Source organism: Vicugna pacos, chromosome 22, assembly GCF_048564905.1.
Source record: "Vicugna pacos chromosome 22, VicPac4, whole genome shotgun sequence".
NCBI classification, from domain to species: domain Eukaryota; kingdom Metazoa; phylum Chordata; class Mammalia; order Artiodactyla; family Camelidae; genus Vicugna; species Vicugna pacos.
The window spans coordinates 14,051,846-14,066,460 of record NC_133008.1 but is presented as its reverse complement, the minus strand read 5'-3'; the positions used below and the strand labels follow the sequence as shown (position 1 = coordinate 14,066,460).

The following is a 14,615-nucleotide window of genomic DNA, read 5'->3' as shown; positions in this document are numbered from 1 at the left end:
CCGGAGCCCAGGGACCCATCTGGCAGGAGGTGCAAGCACCAAGGAGATAATCACTACCAGAGAGGCTGTTAGGCAAAGAAGAAGAAATATCCTGGCTTCTCCCTTCCAGTCTGCTCCCCCACATCTCCCGCGAATGGCTCTCCTTGGCAGGAGTCAGATGGAAGCCAGCTGACATGGGAACCGCAGCTTCCAGGGGTTGGCCCCCCTCAAGACACAGAGCAGAGGAGGGTGGGGAATGGGTCTGAAGGCACACAGGCCTGGGGTCAGTGGTCTTGCCCCCATCCACGGCTGGATTAGGGGGTGTGGTAGGCTGAAAAATGCTCCCCCCAAATACACTCATTCCCTAATCCCCAGAACCCCTGAATATTGCTTTATATGACAATCTCACCTTATATTTTTTTTAAACATGTGATTAAGTTAAGGATCTTTACAGGAGCTTATCCTGGATTTTCCAGATGGTCCCTAAAAGCCATCTTCAGTGTCCTTATAAGAGAGAAACAGAAGAAGACAGACACATAGAAGGTGATGAGAAAACAAGAGGGAGGCAGAGATGGAAATGATGCAGCCACAAGCCAAGGAATGCAGACAGCCACCAGAAGCTGGAAGAGGCAAGGAACAAGACTCTCTCCTGGAAGGCCATGCTACAGACACGCTGATTTCAGACTTCTGGCCTCCAGAACTGTGAGAGAACGCATTTCCACTGCTTTAACCTGTAAGTTTATGGTCATGTGTTGCAGCAGCTATGGGAAACTAACACAGCGCCCCTCCGTTGTGTTCCTATAACAACACCCCCTGCTCACCCCCATGGCCCACTGTCCCTTTGCACTGAAAAGCAGCCTCTTCCACTGTCTTATCTGTCCTACTAGACAGGACTTGAGGGTTATTTCCACAGTTCTCAGCACAGTGACTGGCAAACGATGGATGACAAATTATTGACTTAAATTTAGGTTCAAGCCACATCTGATCGTTGATCTCTTACTTAGGACAATACTGCCCAAATGAAGAGGTTAACATATTCCCGTATTTCTAGCAACCTGGACAGACTCGGTACTGCAGATCTCTGTGCCCTGTAACCCAGCCCCCATCACCCGAGGCCCTGCAAGGGAAGCCCTCTGCTTCAGGTGGCAGAAAACACAGCATCCCAATGGCAGCTTTGGTCCCCCTCTTCCCCCCTATCCATCCTGTGGTCCCCAAAAGTGGTGGTGAACCATGGTGGGGGAAGCTCCCCTTCCATCCCTCTTTCCTCTCTCAGCCAACTCTGAGCCCTGGGCCGGGTCACGGTTTTCCTCTGGAGTCCCCTGTGTTAACAAGCTGGAAGCCAAACGGCACAGTGTCGTACAGCATTTTTCTGAATAGTTAATTAACGAGGGGATAAGCTACCTTGACAATCACTGGAGCAAGCAGCCTCGCTGCGCAGTCGTCAAGAGGGATGGGATTAGTTTCCAGGGAGACAAAAGGGAAATGACAAGGGGGGCAGGCTTGACGGGACCTGTGGCTTCCTTGACGCTGCTCCCTGCCCGATTCTCCTTCTGCCCACAATGCGGAGCAGACGTGCGCAAAGCCTTGCGCTGAGGCTGGGCTGGCCTGATAATTAGCTGTCACTCAGGGCTGTGGGCGGCTTTAGAGTCTGCTCACAGGTGGCATGAGCTGGGCTGAGGACTTTCTGGAAATCACACTGCCCAAGGCTGACAGCTTAGGGAAAGCATGTCCCAGGGGAATCGCTGAGGAGCTCAGACAAGACATTCAGAGTTGGGCAGGGCTGGTCAGGTCATGGGTTCTGGTTGACCCACAGGGCACAGGAGGTGAGCTGTGAAAAAGGGCCAAGGATGGTGAGCAGATGCCTGCATAGGGTGGCAGCGTATCTCAGAACGGGAAGACGGACCATAGTGGACATATACCATTTTATTTACTTCTACTCCATTCCATTCTTATTTTTTGCTACCCAGAGTCTCAGGGGGAGGGTGCAGTCTCTCTGCCACCCTACAAGTCAAAATGGCCAGATCACTTTCGCAGCCTCCTCTGCAGCTAGGGTGCAGGCCTGTGATGCAGGCTGAGCCCATCAGATGCACCTGCCTGGGGTTTTTGAACTCGGAGCTTTTCACGAAGCAGCAGTGTCAGTGGGCATGTAGAATTCTTGCGGGGGGGTAGCACAGTCCATTTCTGGGGAAGCAGTGCTAGACACGGCTGCCTGCACCCAGGACAGTGTCCACTATTAGCAGTGGCACCAGCCTGCTCTCTGCCTGGCCCTCTGTGGTGCTGGTGCGCCAACGTCCCGTTCCCAGCCCCACTCTGAGCCCCAGGTCTTCAGATCTCTAGCGATGCCGAGAGTCACCTGATTCATTTTCTATAAATCAATCTACTGTTTACCTTAGCCAGCGTGGATTTCTGTGCCTCAGAACTATCAACCCGGCCTGATCCAGAGTGTGTAGTGGCTTATATCTAAATGGCTGGAGGAAGTGAGAAAATGTGGCCCGGTTTTATCCAGAACAGAGTCCTGGAAAGTGATTTTCAATTTTTTTTCTGTCAGCATCAAGCGTTGGATATATTTGTCAGGCCTCTTTGAGGTACAAGTGACAGAGCCTGGTTTAAGAGCAATGGGGATTTATTTATAACTGTAAGTATGGGTGTGAAGAGGATCCCAGTACAGCTGGATGCGGGGAGGTTAAGTAATGCCAAGAATGCTTCTTTCTGTTCATGTCATGGTCTCTGGCTCCTCCAGGCCTGTTTTCTACCAGCTTAGCCATTCCAGTAGATTAAAAACAGAACAAAACAAAACAAAACACCCCACTTGTCTTCCCAAAAGGCCCAGCAAAATCCTGGGCAAACTCGAACCTACGGCTGGGGTTGGGCGAGGTCGGTCTGGACTGTGCTGTGGAGGCGAACGGATCATTCCGTTACCTGTTCTCAGGTTTCACTAAGACCTTCACCTCCCGCCCTCCCTACTCCCCCAGTTTATAAGAAGTCAAGTCTTACAGCAGAGTAACTCGTGTTTTTTCAATTTCTTATTCTTTCACAATTAACTTATTACTGGTAGAATTTACTTGCTTCTGGGTGGTGCCAGATATAAGGCCGGCTGTTGATTAAAAGCTGATGTTCCATTTGTTTCTCATCCTCTCAAAACAAGTTATACTGCGAAGCAAGTGAGTGAGGGTGACCTTATCATCAGGATAGCCTTAAATTAGCCTCAATTTATAAATGTTTAAGGTAGGTGAAAATCTGTTATTATTTAAAACAAAATACTTATAATAGAAGCAGTCACTACCACTTACTACCAGTATCTGATGTTTAAGAATGTACTATTTCCCCAAAACTGGTCTAAGCTCTCCATGTTTGTTAACTCACAACACGGTCCTAACATGCTATGAAGAAGATATTATGAATCCCATTTTACAGATGATGAAACCGAGGAATGGAACTATGAAGAACTTGGTCCAAGATTACACAAGCTAATAAATGCTGGAGCCGTGATTTGAGTCCAGTAAATCTGCATTCTGTATGCTTAACTACTAATGCTAATCTTCCTCCATTCATTAATCACACAGTATTCAAAAGTGCCCAATACAGTGGGCGTTATCTCTATTTTTAAAGATGAGGACATTAAGCCTCAAGAGATAACATCATTTGTCCAACCTCCCAGAGCTAATAAGGGCTTCGGGTCAGAATTCAAAGCCACTGTCTTTAACCAGCTCCCAACATACAGCAAATCTGGGGAAAGAACAGAGTGTTGGCACCCTAAGGTGTAGAATCACTGCTTTAGAACAGAAGTTGGTAAACTGTGGCTCATGGGCCAAATCTAGCTTGTCGCTGCCTTTATAAATAAAGTTTTATTAGAATACGACCACCCCCATTCATCTGCGTACCCGTCTACGACTGCTTTGTGGACAGAGACCACATGTCCTGCAAATCCTAAAATATTTACTATCTGACTCTTTACAAAGACAGCTTGCGAACCAATCCCTGCCTGGGGAGGAGCCAGGATGGCTAGTGACTCACTGGTTCCATCTTACACCACAGGGACCGCCGTGGGCTGGGAGGGGGACCGCAAGGAAGACTGCTGATTCCCAGAGACGACATCTGAGAATCATCTTTGTAGCTTTGAAACTTTATTTCCCTGCCCTACTTCCTGTCTCTGCCAAGAGCCCAGAGCCAGGGCACACCCTTGTCTCAAACAAGAGCCCCAAATCAGGCCACCTAGTCAGTTTCCTCCTGTCCATTGTGTAACTACTGCTCATCCCAGAAAGCTCATTTAAGTTCTCCTCCAACTGGGTGGATTTCCTAATGTTAAAAATATGAATTCAGAGTCATCTGGCCCCAAACCACATGTGACTGGCACTTGCACATGTTACAGCAACTGCTTTAGAAACAGGCATTTTTCCCCCCCTAATGTTAAAAACCAAATCCAATGGTCCAGTCAGTTTTACGAAGCCCTGAGAAGCAGAACAAATTCTCTGGTCCCCTCCTGCTAAAACATAATCTGAAGAAATTTAAAAATTAAAAGGGGTAGGGATTGAGAAGTGCAAACCCCACTCCCTAGTCTGGCAGGCCAGATGGGCCCCAGGGCTCTGCCCAGCCTCCCTAAGCACGCATGACCTTCCCACCTGCTGCCTCTCTTGGGAGGGGCCCACTGTGGCATCAGGTGTAATACTTTAATTTCCCGTTATGACCTCTACTGTGATAAAAGGCTTCCCTCGGTGCCAATTGTTTGTTTCCCTTCCGCAGTCCTCGCCTCCTCCTGCCTTTCATGTGGCCACATCAGTCACTGTCATCACTGTCCAGGGACAGTGGTGCCTTCCAGCCGCCACTGTTTTGCTCTTGTGGTCCCTCTGCCTGGCCTCATGTTCTTCCCTGTCGTTCCACCTGTTGGAACCACACCCATCTCCCAATGTTCTGCCCAAGTGTCTTATATTTTATATACGATATTTTTTCAATCAATTTTAATTAAGCGAGAAATACATGGATGAATTTTCCTGGCTCATACTGTAAAAGCATTTACAGATAGTCTCTACTGACAAAAACCTGCAAGCTCTGTCCACTCCTCCTCGAAAGCAAGTATTATTACCCCTTTATTGTGTATTTTTCCAGAGTTTTTGCCTATGCATTTGTATACTGACATATGAACTGGTTGAAAATATACAATCTGTTTCGCATTTTTATACAAATGGTAACATCTCTGCTTTTTTTTCCCACTCAACAATCCCTACTGGAGATTTTCCCACATTACTCAGTAGAGACAGAATACCTTCTTTTTATCTGCCATAGTATGAATAGAGCATTCCTCTTCTGATTGACATTTAGATGGTTTCTAGCTATTTGAGAGTAGAACAGTGATGTTATAAACATCTCTGTCTGTGCATCCTTGAGCACGTGTGAGTTTCTCCAAGGTAGATTATATGTTATTTATTGTTACCTAATTGTTCAGAGCAGGGGCTGGCAAATGCTTTTTGTAAAGGGCCAGGGAGTAAATATTTTAGGCTCTGCAGGCCATCTGGTCCTTGTCACAGCGCTCAACTCTGCACTTGTGGTTTGAAAGCAGGCCACAGACAGTATATAAATGAATGGCTGTGGCCATGTCTTAATAAAACTTTATTTACAAAAAGAGCCAGTGGGCAGATTTGGCCCAGAGGTATAGTTTGCCGGTCCTTTGGTTTACAGCACGTAACATGGGTGGCGTTTTAGGGGTATTTCCAGGCTATCACACCAATGCTTCAATGACTACTAACATTTACTGAGCTCCTTGGATGGGCTTCACCCACTGCTTGATGCTTTTCCTGGATTAACTCATTTAGTCCAAGCTCAGTGATATTAAATACTAATTTTTTAAGATCACAAAGCTGGTAACTGAGAGGAGCTGGTTTTCCTATCCAGGTGGCAAGACTCCAGACTTTTTACTATTAAAGGGAGCAGAGGTAGAGTGCAGACAGGTCAAAACTCGGCTGATCAGCAATTTAAGTCCCAGATGGCTCTGCCAACTAAGAATCTAATGGTTCTGGTAGACCGCTTCCCCAGGCACATGCACATTTGCCTACAATTTCAGGTCATTCCAGAGGGCTCCTGAGGGCCACCTCGAGTGAAGACTGCTTACATTAGGACCCACGTGGCTGGACGTCTATCCAGCGCTCCAGCGCGCACCAAGCCCTGCCTCCAGGGCTGAGACACTGTAACTCCTAACTCTTCTCTTTGAAAGGAGATTCTCACTTGTCTTCCCTACTTGGTCCAGTACGTCTGAGAAGTGGCAGTAAAGCTCGTTTGTGTTTCAGCCAGTAAGGATGAAAGGCGAATGGATGGATATATAGGTGGGTGGGTAGGTGGATGGGAGGGAGGGAGTGAGGGGAGGGGAGAAAGGACACAAAGGAAAAGAGGGAAGGAGAGAGGGGAAAAAAAGGGGAGGAAGGAAGGAAGGGTGAAATGAGGGAAAAAAGAATTGCACTGTGAAACACATAGGCCCTTTTAAAATTGTGTTTACCCAATATGCTTTCATCTCTTAGGGACAGTTTGGGGACCTATTAAGACGGTCAGGGGCAGACTACCGGGGAGAAGTTTATTCTGCAAAAAGAGCAGTTTGGGGATAATGTGGTCTTAGCCATGGACGGCCTGGCCATTAGAGGTTCTTGGGGAGAGTGGTCATGTGAGCTGGCAACAGCAGGAACGCCGCCAGTTGACACTGGGGTTTTGCAGCTTGCTCTGGAGACCTCAAAGGTCCCCAAATGCTGCTCCTCGTTTCATTTGCCCTTTCTTAGCTCCAAACCCAGGTCCCCAGGCACAACTTGGGAGGATCAAGTGCATTTTCCACTCCGTTTCATGCCAACTGGAAAGCCAAGCCCTGCCAGGGCCTGAGCTGTTTAAAAACATAAGTGGGGAACCCCCAAGGGGCCTGAATCAGGAGCCATTCAAAATGTTTTCTTCCTTTAAAATTTTTGTTTTAATATACTTGACAAGCGCTTACTCTCAGTTTGGGGAAAACGTGTCAGAGGGATGCCCACAGCAAAGGGAAACTCCCGCGTCTGGGCCAGCGGCCCGCACCTTCCCGATGGTTATCACGGGGCCCAGCTGGGCTTTGCTTCTTTTGGAGAGCTGGCTTTTCCGCACCCTCGCTGGGTGTTTCACGGCTTGCCGTGCATTATTCAGTCCCAAGTTACTCTGGGAGGAACGTCCCTTTCCGAGGAGCCAAGTGACCAAAAATCTTTTCCTCCCACAAAAAGCACCTCATCCTTTTTAACGTGGGCCAAGCCACGCCCATGGACACGCGCACACCCCCCCCACATGCAGCCGACAAGTCAGCACAGCCCTAGGCACATTGTTGGCCTGAGTGTGAATCCATTCGTAGTAGACGCAGCAGCCACCATGTCCAGAGACTCAGTGGGGACTATTTTTATGACAGATTCTGAACAAACGCTGGGAGGCAGGGAGGAGGCCATCTACCAGTGGAAACACCACCTACTAATTCTACACGTCATGTGACTCTAGTTCTAGATACTTCCAGCTCTGATCATTCCAGGAAGAGAGACGTTGTATACAATTTGGTGGATGTGACATGGCTCAGCCAACGAACACAGCAGCGCAAGAGGATGAAGTTGACACACCCACCTACAAACGCATCAAAAACGATACGAGAGTTACGTATGGATGGCTTCCGACAAAGGCGGCATTGGAAAGCCCGGACTTCTACTTTGCCGCGCAGGGGCGTGACAATGGGGCAATTGTTCAGGCCCGAGCAGCAAAATTCACGTTTTCCCAACCCATCTGTGTTTTTCCCTCCCAAAGGGGCATTTCTTGAGAAGTCAGAGGAATTCTGCTGATTACATCTCCAGCAGCCGCATTCCAGGGGGTGGGAGGGTCACACACCTGGGCAGGCCGGGGAAGGCCGGAACATGGAGCTCTGAGGTCAGATCTCGGATGTCTGCCTCCCCCTAGGAGTACACAAGCTCAGGGCCTGCTCCCCGCAGCCTGGTGGAGGTGTCACAGACCCGCTGCCTCTGCCTGACCTTCTCCGGAGGCCAAAGCAAGCATCTCCCCGCCAGCCCACCCCTGCCCCCCAGTCTTCTGCCATCTCATCTTCTTCTGACTGTCCTTCCTTCTATCTGGAGGGAAAACAACCTCAGAAAGTTCTCTGACCAGCATGGATTATGCCTCTCAGATTGTAGATTGTGTTTCCACAATGTAGGTGACTTACAGGTACAGCAGACCCCAAACACAGTGGCCTCGACATACCAGGTACCAGGCCGGTAGGAAGGACTGAGTTGCTGGGGACCCTGGTCTTACCCTCATGTCTGTACGTGCAGGTTAATTTCACGTGTCAACTTGGCTGGCCACGGCGCCCAGATGAAACATCATTGCGGGTGTGTCTGAGGGTGTCTATGCACGATCTGCTGAGGGCCTGAACCAAAGGAAAGGCAGAGGAAGGAGGAACTCACCCCTCTTTCCTGCCTCACTGATTGAGCTGGGACATCTCAGCTCATCTTCTGTCCACGGACTAGGATCTACACCGTCACGTCCCCTGGTTCTCAGGCCTTGGATCTCAGACTGAATTATATCTCCAGCCTTTCTGGGTCTTCAGCTTGCAGATAGCAGATTGTAGGACTTTTTAACCTCCAACAATTCCTTACATTAAATATCTATCTATCTATCTATCTATCTATCTATCTATCTATCTATCCATCCATCCATCCATCCAACCATCCTTCTATCCATATTTCTCTGTCTCTCTCCCCCTCTCTCCCTCCGTTTGGTTCTGTTTCTCTGGAGAACCCTGACATACTTGAACGGCTTATCCATCTTCTATTCAATCATTCATCATTTCTTACTTCAAATCAAGTCTTCCTTCCTCCATCCCTCCCACCCTCTCACCTTCCCTCCCTCCTCTGCCTTCCATGTACTCCTGCCAGACACTGGGGATACAAATTCAATCATAATGATAATAATTAATTGGGTTGCACACCTACTGTGTGCCCTTCACAGGGATGAATATTTTTTAGGTAGTGTACCATTTTATCCCTGTAACTTGCTGATTAGGTATGATTACAGATGTGAAGACAGATTCTCTAAGTGGGTCATACAGCTATTACGGCTGGAGCCAGTGTTTAATCTAGGCAGCCTGATTTCACAGCCCACCCCAGTCCTAACCATGGCTGTGGCTGCCACAGAATCCTGGTCCTGACCTCAGTGTGCTCACAGTGCAGTGGGCAAGGTGGCCAGGAAATGGGGGGATTAAGGCACAATGCAGTGTGTGCTACGGGAAGGGTAAGCAGGCTGGAAGGGCATCTGACCCTGCCTGAGGGGCAGAAAGACAGGGCGCATTGCAAGGAGGCAGTGACACCTAAGGTGAGTCCTGGAGGCCAGTCGGACCACTGCCAGCTGGAACAGGAAGGTCCAGGCCCACTTGCTGGGTTCATTTAAACAAAGGCCAACTGACCACGAGCCAGAAAGCAGCTTCTACCCTGGGAAGCAGATGTCAGCGAGACCACTGACCTTTAGCTCGGAATGCCTTGTTCTGCTTCACCTCCACTCATCTAATCACCCTGTCAAGCTCTCCTCCCGTACCGCGGATGCTCAGGATGCAGTGATGACAGAGTAGATCGTACTGGTCCAGAGAAGTAGGCAGGCGCAAGCCTGGAGCGGAGCCAGGCAGAGTGCGGGATCCAGTCCAAACAAAGAAGAGCCAAGGGAGAAAGGCAAATGCGGGCTCCCCTTGGGCGCGGAGAGACAACGATACACATCACCCGTCGGTTGGGGAGGAGAGGGCAGGAAAATGCTCTGGACTTAGCTGTGTTCAGACCTCATGTGATCATATGGAAGCTCTGGAAACTCTAGGCCAAATCCTTCAAAGTAGATGAGCCTCAGTTTACCTCTCAGCCATGAGGAATATGATTCCACCTCACGGGGTTGTTTCAGGCACAAAGAAAAGAGTGGCCAGAAAGGGCTTTGTAAAGCAAAGCAGGTCAGGCGCTCCACCACGTAAGAGGGTCAGGGAAAGGGAGCTGTGTTCTCACGCAGGCAGAGGAGGACAATGGGAGCTCAGCAAATGATGTGTGAGGTCCCTTCTGATGCTGACTCACTCCTTCAGCACTGAGGGTGGGGAGAAGCGGGGAAACAAAGACCAAAAACAGGATTCACAACCTTCACGGGGACCGTCTGACTCAGAGCTTCCATTCCTAAACCGGTGGCAGAGGGAAAGGCTGGAGCAGACACCGAGCCATCCCACCTTCCAGGGACCCTGTGGCTCATCCCGGGTGCTCCCGTCCTCACCAGTGGGCCGGGGGTGCCTCCAGGTTTGGAACGAGGCTGACTCATCAGCACTGTCCACGGCCACTGGCAGATGACAAGCTGACACAAGGAAATCCCATTTATCAACGAAGCCCGCAGGCAGGAAAATGCTAGTTGCTGCCTCTCCAAATGTCCTCCTGTTTTTTTTTTTTTTTTTAAACAAATAGCCCAGGAGGGGAGCCAGAGTGAAAGTTGACAATTGAAGCCCTCCTCCTGGGGGTTCATCCTGGCTAACTGGTTTTGATTTCTGTTTGCTCTGACAAAGGCAAAGTTAACAGCCAGCACTCAGTCTCATCCCGAGTGCCACGGATGTCTGAAATGACCATTTTCACGTTGATGGTCTCAGGGAGGAAAGACAAACTGGTTGTCACTTTCTAAGAAGAAAGCTATGAACATGAGCATCGGGGACAATGAGACCGCTGATTTGCTGTACAGTGTTTAGTCCCACCCAAGACCATTCCTGAACTCTTAGATGGTCCCTCCTCACAGGATAGGACCTGGGCAAAACAATGAGGCAGGTGAAGTTTGTTTTCAATGCCTTAGTACCCTCTACACCTCCTACCACAGAGACTTGTTCTTGGGGAAGGTCTCTGAACTCATTCACATCGAAGTGTGATAAGAGATTAAATTCTTATCCCATACACAGTGTGGTAGGAACCTAAGCTTTAACTACTAGAATGGAAATCTCAGATTTCTAGACATCTGCCATGAAGACTCTGGTCACCTTGCCTATATCTTCCCAGCTCAATTCATTCTCCACAATACACCTAGATCTTCCTAAAATGAAAATATGCCATGCATTTCTCTGCTAAAACCTCCTCATTTCAAGAAAAATGATCCTGATGATCCTGTCTCTCCTCTCTGGCCTCAACACCTGAGTGTCATCATAGGCTCCAGCTATGGCAAACTGTTGTCTAAATCCATCCTGTTTCCCTTACCCCAGGGTCTTTGCACAGGCTACTCCCGCCACTCAGAGCATCTTTCATCTTCTTGCCACCTGTCTAACCTTCTATGCAATCTTCAAGACTCAGCTCAAGGGCTCCCCAGTTTTCAGTGGCCTTCCTTAACATCCCCTCTACTCCAGACTGGATGACCCCAGAGAATTTGACCTGACCTCTGTCTCAGCACTAACCATTTAGCATGGCAGCTTTCCACTCATGTGTCTCTCTTCTCCAACACCTGGTGAACTCCTTAAGTGAAGTGATGCATATCTCACCTTGATCCTGCCTCCTACCAGTGAATATTGACTACACGAATGAATCCCTTATTCTGAAGGACAGCCAACTTCCCCAGGATCTCTCAAAATTTTTCTCCAGTAACTATGTGGAGCTGGATGCAAAAGGGAGTATGTACATCTGGGTGGGAGGGAGAACTGGGGCTCACATGCCCTGTCTGTTGGGGAGAGCTGAAATCACCTCCAGCCAGTTTTACACTACTGCAAAATAGCTTCTGGTTTTTCAAGGAACCTGGATATTTGGGTTATTTTTAACATGAAAACACACAGTCATACATACATGTACACACACACACACACACACACACACAAATTGTTTATGTTTCTCTGGAGAACCCTGACCAGTGCATGACCTAAGGGCCAAATCTGGCTCTCAGTCATGTATCTGTCTATGTGTGTCTGTGCATATGCATATAAGCAAAACATATATAACATATATGTCATACACAACACACGCACATATTGTATGTACATACACTCACACGTTATTATACGGAGGCTGGCAACTCCAAAATTTGCAGAGCTGATATGCCACTTCAAGCTCAAAGCCCGGCAGACCGTTACAGATCCAGAGCCCCGGCTCCCAGCCTCTGTCTCCCACCAGCGGCAAAGGCGGCGAGGCCAAGGAGAGAGGGAGCTGGCCGTGCATCCACCCTTGCCACCGGAGCGGACCTGCCACTTGCTGCTCTGTGTTGCGGTTTCCTCCAGACGGGTCTGTGAACTCCGCAGTCACTCGTTAGCAGGGCTGGCTACAACTTGTCAGGGATCCTATTACTCCCGAATCCAGTTCCAAAAACAATATGAGGCCCTGATATATTAGCCCTGATTAAATTGGCCCACAACACGCTTTTCACTTAATTCACCTATTTTTCTTCTTGGCTTTCCATCTCTGGGCTCCACTCCTCGAAGCCCCATTTGGAAATACCCCTGCATTTGATCCGAAGGTGGGTCCCCTTGCGGAGAAGCGTACCCATGAAGCCGTGCCAGCAAGGAGCCAAAAGCTGTGAAATCACCTGCCTTTTGTGCACTTTACATCGCAGCCTCAATTAGGGGAAATGCCCAAAGAGCAAATGCAGGAGAAATAAATAAAAGCCGGGCAGAAACGCCGGGGGAGAGGCAGTGCATGCTCGGCTCAATCACATGTTCCAATTTCCTCTTGTATATTTTTCCTGACATCTTTGCACAGGGTAATTCTGATGAGGTTTTCACCTGTCAAAATGAAAAGGCTTTTAAAACTAACAACCGATTTCACACAGGGGCCCTATTTAATCTTAAATCAAAGGCCCACTGAACTCGACGAGGAACTTCACGTGGACAAGTGGATCGGATCCCGGGGTGGGCTTTCTCCGTAGTCGCTGAGCACGTGCATTCATCCCGCTCCTGCCACGCTCGGAGACATACCACCTTCTCCTGGTCATGAGCCCCGGTGAATTTTTCTTGTACTTTGGCGGGGGGACTTCGTGGAACCATCCACCACCTTTGAGTGGTTTCCCTGCAACCAGGGAGCCATCCAGGAGCCAGACAAGGACATTTCAACTCCATGGTCAAAAAATCAGCAACTCCAGGAACTTCCAGGGCAGAAAAGGACGAAAATCCCAGACGTTTCCCAGTTTTCAGGAGCTGGGCTGAGCTGCCCTCCACTCTGCGCCTGCCCTTCTGATGCGTGCCCTTCTTGACGGGGTGCAACATTTTGAAAGCAACATGCACAACATTTTAACGTCAAGAGAAGAATTAGTGTCTCAGAAAAGCCTCAAGTATGATCACATGTAATTGTTTTATAGAGCTGGCACAGGTTCAGGGGAGAATGGGTTTTTAATACCAAATCTTTCCATTTCTCTTTGTTTCCCTGTGATTTGTGGGCTCTGTGAGTGGCAGGTTTCTGGCAGATCCACAATTTCGATTTCCCCTTTGTTTTCTCACGCTAGCTTCCAGGGTTCAGCGTTTCTTTTCTTTCCTTTTCTCCCCCCGTGCATCACAAATACTATTTAATGAGGGTGGTGGGGGTGGTTTTCTATCCCCTGGAGATACATCGTTTGGTTAAACCACACATAAATTTAACCTCTCTCCAAAGAAACTTCAACGATTCGAAGGCACATATATGTACATGATCACGCAAATTGAGAAGGCTTTTCCTTTTTCCTTTTAAACCAAGGAAATACCCACGGTACAACTTCTAGCCCCATCTTCATCCTCACAGAAAAGCGGTTTTTCAGGCAAAGGAGTGCAGGGGGGCCATACTCGACTGTGCTGAGAACACGCCCCTCCTGACCCCCTACAGAGGCACATGGAATACTACTGCGGTTTGGGGATGCCTTTTAGGTACAAGGCAGCCTCAAGGGGCTCAGGCCTGTGAAGATAAAACTCGCCCACCAGATAATGCCCTCGAGGCCCGTCCTTGGGTAAACCAGCATGCTCCAGAGCAGAGTGAAGTAGCAAGAACAGGATTCAGAGATCAGGGTCAGCAGCCCAGGGTTTGTGTCAGAATGCAGAAGCCAAGGAGCTGCTTCTTTTTTAATTTTTTAACTGAAGTATGGTTAGTTTATAAGGTTGTGTCAGTTCGTAGTGTACTGCATGATATTTCAGTCATACATATACAAACATATACTCCTGTTCATATTCTTTTCCATTATAGGTTACTACAAGATATTGGATACAGTTCCCTGTGCTACACAGAAGAAACCTGTTTATCTGTTTTATATAGACAAGTGAGAATCTGCAAATCTCGAACTCCCAATTTATCTCTTCCTATCCCCTTCCCCTGCTGGTAATCAGAAGTTTGTTTTCCATGTCTCTGAGTCTGTTTCTGTTCTGTAAATAAGTTCATTTCTGTCTTTTTTTTTTTTTTAAGAGTCCACATATTAGTGATATAACATGGTATTTTTTTTTTTCTCTTTCTGGCTTACTTCACTTAGAATGACAATCTCTGGGTCCATCCAATAATGCGGCAAATGGCATAATTTCACCCTTTTATGGCTGAGTAGTATTTCACTGTATAAATATACCACAACTTCTTTATCCAGTCATCTGTTGATGGACATTTGAGCTGTTTCCATGTCTTGGCTAGTGTACATAGTACCTCTGTAAACATTGGGGTGCATGTATTGAATTAGAGTTCCTTCTG

The 14,615-nt window shown here is 48.3% G+C and overlaps 1 protein-coding gene and 1 long non-coding RNA gene across 4 annotated transcripts in view; one reads left to right on the top strand and one right to left on the bottom strand.

Annotated features, from left to right (window-relative positions):
• The window catches only part of SLIT3 (slit guidance ligand 3), a 572,835-nt gene that overhangs the window by 383,822 nt on the left and 174,398 nt on the right, over positions 1-14,615 (bottom strand). The window lies entirely within an intron of this gene.
• On the top strand, positions 39-7,737 carry LOC140688345 (uncharacterized). Of its 3 annotated transcripts, none has more exons than XR_012062985.1 (3): positions 39-195; positions 456-712; positions 7,465-7,737. It is a non-coding gene; the product is annotated as an uncharacterized lncRNA (long non-coding RNA). The 3 variants fall into 3 exon arrangements; XR_012062984.1 differs by having other exon boundaries at positions 39-228; XR_012062986.1 differs by having other exon boundaries at positions 39-228; positions 434-712.